The sequence below is a fragment of the Coregonus lavaretus genome (assembly GCF_964263955.1).
Source record: "Coregonus lavaretus genome assembly, chromosome: 3".
In the NCBI taxonomy this organism is placed as follows: Eukaryota; Metazoa; Chordata; class Actinopteri; order Salmoniformes; family Salmonidae; genus Coregonus; species Coregonus lavaretus.
The window spans coordinates 8,167,781-8,173,597 of record NC_139990.1 but is presented as its reverse complement, the minus strand read 5'-3'; the positions used below and the strand labels follow the sequence as shown (position 1 = coordinate 8,173,597).

At 45.3% G+C, this 5,817-nt stretch overlaps 1 pseudogene across 1 annotated transcript in view; it reads right to left on the bottom strand.

The window, feature by feature from the left end:
• Positions 1 to 506: 506 nt before the first annotated feature.
• The window catches only part of LOC311121061, a 17,385-nt pseudogene continuing 12,074 nt past the window's right edge, over positions 507 to 5,817 (bottom strand). The window contains exons 15-27 of the transcript in view: positions 5,671 to 5,715; positions 5,463 to 5,516; positions 5,022 to 5,075; positions 4,678 to 4,731; positions 4,444 to 4,515; positions 3,748 to 3,783; positions 3,582 to 3,626; positions 3,362 to 3,394; positions 2,239 to 2,385; positions 1,995 to 2,049; positions 1,699 to 1,887; positions 1,498 to 1,575; positions 507 to 1,157 (exon numbers count right to left, since the gene is read on the bottom strand). The product of the transcript in view is annotated as an uncharacterized misc_RNA (transcript). The remainder of the gene's footprint in view (positions 1,158 to 1,497; positions 1,576 to 1,698; positions 1,888 to 1,994; positions 2,050 to 2,238; positions 2,386 to 3,361; positions 3,395 to 3,581; positions 3,627 to 3,747; positions 3,784 to 4,443; positions 4,516 to 4,677; positions 4,732 to 5,021; positions 5,076 to 5,462; positions 5,517 to 5,670; positions 5,716 to 5,817) is intronic.

The following is a 5,817-nucleotide window of genomic DNA, read 5'->3' as shown; positions in this document are numbered from 1 at the left end:
TTGGTTGGTTGATATTCTAACCCATCCTCTTTTTTTCTCTACATAAAATCAACACACATTTACAAAGATTTACAGCACTGAATTATGGGAGATAGATGGGAGTGCCCATCGGGATATGCTGTTGCCAGGCAACTAGAGAAAGAGATCAAAGCTAAAGACATTATTTGTTTCTAAATGAGGCTAAAGTAGACTGGAGTGGCAATGTACATGTGAGGCAAAAAAGGGGGGTTCACTATTTCACTCAAGCATACAAGTGAGGGGTTTAGCAATACATCTTACAAAGGTACAGTATGGAGTGTGGATTTCGATTTTAATCTTTTTTTGGTACTTTTGTGTACACTTGTAAGGCACTTCTTGTTTGGTGGGGAGTGGCGGGGGCATTGCATTTTCTGCTTCAAAGCATATATTTCAATATTAATATTTCAGGTATAAAACAATTGAATTTAAAGTGACCACGGTATAAAAGAAAAACACCAAAGTATATCTATGCTCCTCCCAGTCCAGGGGCTACGGCTGATGATGACGTCATCAATGATGTCACTGGATATGATATTCAGATGTCACTACGTCTCTCTCTCATTCTCTCTCCCTCTGTGGTGGGGAGTGGGGCAGTTGGACGTGACTGACATTTACATCCGCCAATCCTCGACCAGAGATTATAAATTCAGAGGGGTGTTATTGGCTGTGAGTGGCTGTTATCATGGTGATTTAAAGTGGGTGGGCGTGGTATGTGTTGCAAACAGAGTCTCTAAACAGTAGAACTGAAGGTCGTCAGTTTAGGGGTCGGGGGCAACATCATTCACGATAGTATTGCCCCCACTTCTCGCTCTCAATGGTATCCAATGAAGGAGTGGTCTCTCTCTCTTTCTCTCTCCTTTATCCCTCCTTCTCTCTCTTCTGTCTCTCTCTTTCTACCTGGTGTTGTGGGGCTCTTGATGGAGAGGTCTCAGGTTAGACTCCGGGGCCCTTGACCCTGGCGGAGTCCTGTAGTCTGGGGGAGGTGTAGGCCGAGGCAGCTAGGCAGGCTGCAGCCTCACAGAACCCTGGAAGACCAGTGGGGCCCGCCTTACCGGGACGACCAGCCTCTCCTGCCGAGCCCTGGGGGCCTCGCTCACCAGGCTTACCGTTTCGAGCCACGCCGTCAATACCAGGAGGACCTGAGGAGGTAGAAGATGAGAGAGAGGAAGAGATAGCCTTTTGATTTACTACATTCCTTTGAAGAGATTTTTAGTTTGACACTAACTTCCTCAGGTAAATTGGTACACCTTTATAATAACTGGATAGGTGTGAAGAGGAAGGTCACTTCTAAGTGTGTATGTCTGTGTGTGTGTGTGTGTGTGTGTGTGTGTGTGTGTGTGTGTGTGTGTGTGTGTGTGTGTGTGTGTGTGTGTGTGTGTGTGTGTGTGTGTGTGCGTGTGTGCGTGTGTGCGTGTGTGTGTGTGTGTGTGTGTGTGTGTGCGTGTTAGGAGCGTGCATGTGGTGCCCCTGGGGCCTCACCTGGTATTCCTGGGGGTCCTGGCTGACCAGGATGTGGTTTGCCAGAATTTCCTCGGTCTCCTTTTGCTCCTCTCTTTCCTGAACGAGAGAAAAATGGAGGGATGGAGAGGGGTCAGTGATCTTTTCTCATGATCTGTTATATTACTTTTTGAGTGATCAGTGTCTCATTTTCTCTGGAACGTCAACAATTTCAGTTTCTACCTTTCAGTCCGGTGTTGCCAATCTGTCCGGAGGCTCCAAACATGCCAGGGATGCCACGGGCGCCGGTGAGGCCGTGTGGGCCCTGAGCACCGGGAGCTCCTGGGGGTCCGGGAGGACCAGGGGGACCCATGACACCGGCTCCACCCAGTACGGCACGCTTAGCGCTCACCGCTACAGCAGCCAGACGCTCTGGAGGAGGAGGATAGAGGATGTATATTAGCTATAGCTACGTATACAGTCAATGTTTTACCTAGATACAGTAGATTCAGCAGATTTGTAATGTTGTGACTTCTTACCTTGCAGCATCTTCAGAACCACCTCAATAATGTGCTGGTCAGATGCATCCCGTCCCTGTAGAGGAGCAAGGAGAGGGAGAGAGAGGGAAAGATTGATGACAGGATGGTAGATGATGGATAGAGGAAAGAAAACATACCAACCAATCATCAGTCAGTCAGTCAGTCACTAGCATTCTCTATTCAGTATAATCACAGCACAATCTCACTAATCCCTGTCGTTTTTTTCAGGCTCGTTAGGACTCACCGCTGCCCCCACGATGCCTGGCATGCCTGATAGTCCTCTCTCCCCGTTGAGGCCACGAGGCCCGGGCAGTCCTCCTGGTCCCTGGTCTCCTGGTTTACCTGGGTCTCCTGTGGGGCCGTTGAACCCTAGCTCTCCCCTCACTCCTTGCTGTGGAGGAAAGAGAGACAGATGAGATCCAAAGTGACATTTACATTTACATTTACGTCATTTAGCAGACGCTCTTATCCAGAGCGACTTACAAATTGGTGCATTCACCTTATGATAGCCAGTGGGACAACCACTTTAAAAAATATTTTTTTTTAGAGTATATTTTTAATTTTCATTTGTTTTATATATGTATTGTTGTTTTTTGATTTTTTTGTTGTTTATTTCTTTTTATATGTCTTTTTTTAAAATTATTATTATTAATAAAAAAAAAATTTTTTTGTGGGGGTGGGGTAGGGGGGGGATAGAAGAATTACTTTTATACTATCCCAGGTATTCCTTAAAGAGGTAGGGTTTCAAGTGTCTCCGGAAGGTGGTCAGTGACTCCATTGACTAGTTTCAACTAGCTTCGACTAGCTTCAACTAGTTCCAACTAGCTTCAACTAGTATTCACTAGATTTGACTAGTTTCAACTAGCTTCGACTCGCTTCAACTAGCATTGAATAGCTTTGAATAGCTTCCACTTGCTTTGATTAGCTTCAACTAGCTTTGATTAGCTTTGACTATCTTTGACTAGCTTCCATCTACTATGAATGAGATGTGATTGGATGTGACCCCAGTGATGTGACAACACTGTTTGATGCTAAGATAGCATTTGATTAGCATTGACTAGCTTTGACCAGCTTCAACTAGTTTAAACTAACTTCGACTTACATTTGACTAGCTTCAACTAGCTTCAACTAGCATTGACTAGCTTCGACTAGCTTCAACTAGTTCCAACTAGCTTCAACTAGCATTGACTAGATTTGACTAGTTTCAACTAGCTTCGACTCGCTTCAACTAGCATTGAATAGCTTTGAATAGCTTCCACTAGCTTTGATTAGCTTCAACTAGCTTTGATTAGCTTTGACTTCCTTTGACTAGCTTCCATCTACTATGAATGAGATGTGATTGGATGTGACCCCAATGATGTTCTTACCTGTCCTTTGGGTCCAGGCTCACCACCCAAACCCTGTCAGAGGACGAGAAAGAGAGAGAGACAGACATACAGACAGGTCAGTCCGCTCCAGTCTGAAATACTAACAGTGGATCTACAGTTAGGAAGTTAGAATTTTCCCCTTAGATTCAATAATTTCTCTTCAAGAACATGAAGATATGATGCATTTTCTCCCCCGTCCCATCCTGATAAAGCCACTCACCTTCTCTCCTTTCTCCCCAGCCAAGCCTTCTACACCAGGATCACCCTGAAAGACGAGAGAGCGAGAAAGAACAAGTTCAATCAATTGGTCATTGGCTATTGCATCATATAGGAGTGATTCTGGATACTACGCTATTGGTTTAAATAACAGGCTTACTACTACTTACAAAGTCTCCCTTCGCTCCAACTTTTCCTTGGAATCCCTGTGAAGACAGACGAGTCACACAGTAAATACACAATACATTATAATAAAGTGCAAGGACAATATATGGATCCGGCCAAGGACTGCAGGAGACAAAGCGCACAGTAAGAAAGATGTAGTTTAATCTAAAGACATGGGAGGGCCCCGTGTAGCTCAGTTGGTAGAGCATGGCGTTTGCAACGCCAGGGTTGTGGGTTCGATTCCCACGGGGGGGCAGTATGAAAAATGTATGCACTCACTAACTGTAAGTCGCTCTGGATAAGAGCGTCTGCTGAATGACTAAAATGTCAATGTAAAATGAGATGATGACTCTAGTAGTATCATTTATATTGCTTAGGCTCTGTGCGAGAGAACGGCTGTAGGATTCGTGGATCAACATTGCCCCCAATGGGCCGTTTGGGCAACAGTATGATCCCACACAAATGAATCCCTATTGTGACTTCAATGTTCAACACAAACAAACTCACACAGACAATATGTCTCGATACATACACATCCATAAACTCACACATGCACTCGCACGGACACACACAGAGAATATGTCTCGATACATACACATCCATAAACTCACAGATGCAAGAGCACACACACACATATATTTTACACACACGTACACACAAAGATTTATGTGATTTTACACAAACACAAAACACACACACACCTTGTCTCCCTTAGTTCCTGAGATGCCTTGAGCCCCTGGAACACCCATAGGTCCTCTCATACCCTTGTTGCCCTGCAGAGACACAACACCACTTAGATTATATTCCTGCCTAGATGTGTGTCGACTTGTTGGTCAAGTAAATGACAGTATGACAGTAACAACAGAACATAGTTAGACAACCACTGATTTAGACAAAACTGTATGTTTGTGCTGAGCTGTGCAGAAGTGACTTACAGCCTTGCCGACAATACCCTGTGGCCCTACAGCTCCCCTCTGGCCTCTGTCGCCCTGAGGGAGAGAAGGAGAGAGGAAGAGCGAGAGAGAGAGAGAGAGAGAGAGAGAGAGAGAGAGAGAGAGAGAGAGAGAGAGAGAGAGAGACAGAGAGAGAGACAGAGAGAGAGAAAGAAGGAGAGAGATAGAAATTAAAAGTGTGACAATAACATAACTCAAAGTGTTTCATGCATGTATGTATTGGTGCCAGCTGATTCTCTGCTACCACATACCACATAAGTTATAGTGATGGTGACTTGTTATAGTGATGGTGACTTGTTATAGTGATGGATTGTGGGAGAAGATACCTTAGGTCCAGGAACACCCTCCATACCAGCTTCACCAGGAAGACCAGGCTCACCCTGAGAGAGAGAGAGAGAGAGAGAGAGAGAGAGAGAGAGAGAGAGAGAGAGAGAGAGAGAGAGAGAGAGAGAGAGAGAGAGAGAGAGAGAGGAGAGAGGAGAAGAGAGAGAGAGAGAGAGAGAGAGAGAGAGAGAGAGAGGAGAGGAGAGAGAGAGAGAGAGAGAGAGAGAGAGAGAGAGAGAGAGAGAGGAGAGAGAGAGAGAGAGAGAGAGAGAGAGAGAGAGAGAGAGAGAGAGAGAGAGAGAGAGAGAGAGAGAGAGAGAGAGAGAGAGAGAGAGAGAGAGAGAGAGAGAGTTAAGATCCTCATATCAGCAACAGCTACAATAAAAATCTGCATTCTGGTGTGTGAAAAACAAACAAACACATGGGCAGGTGAGGTGACCTACCTGAGGTCCTGGGGCACCAGACATTCCAACATGGCCTCTGGGACCAGGCTCTCCCTGAAGGGAAACAGAACAGGAAGTGGTTATCAGTTGGGGCAGTAGCTTCCTTTGCACTATTGTCTGTCTAAGCACATTAAATGTCCTTCCTCTTTTATTGATTGTGGTGATGTGGTAGGACAATGAATCAGGTGATAGTTGGTCACAGCCTTACCTTGCCTCCAGGTCCACCCTTGGTTCCGGGGCTACCAGGCAAACCCTATCAGAGAGACAAGAGAAGGTCAAAGGTCAAATAAAGGACTTCTAAGTGACCCCTAATTCTATGTTCTACTTTACAAGTGACTGTCTTCAAGCTTTTCAG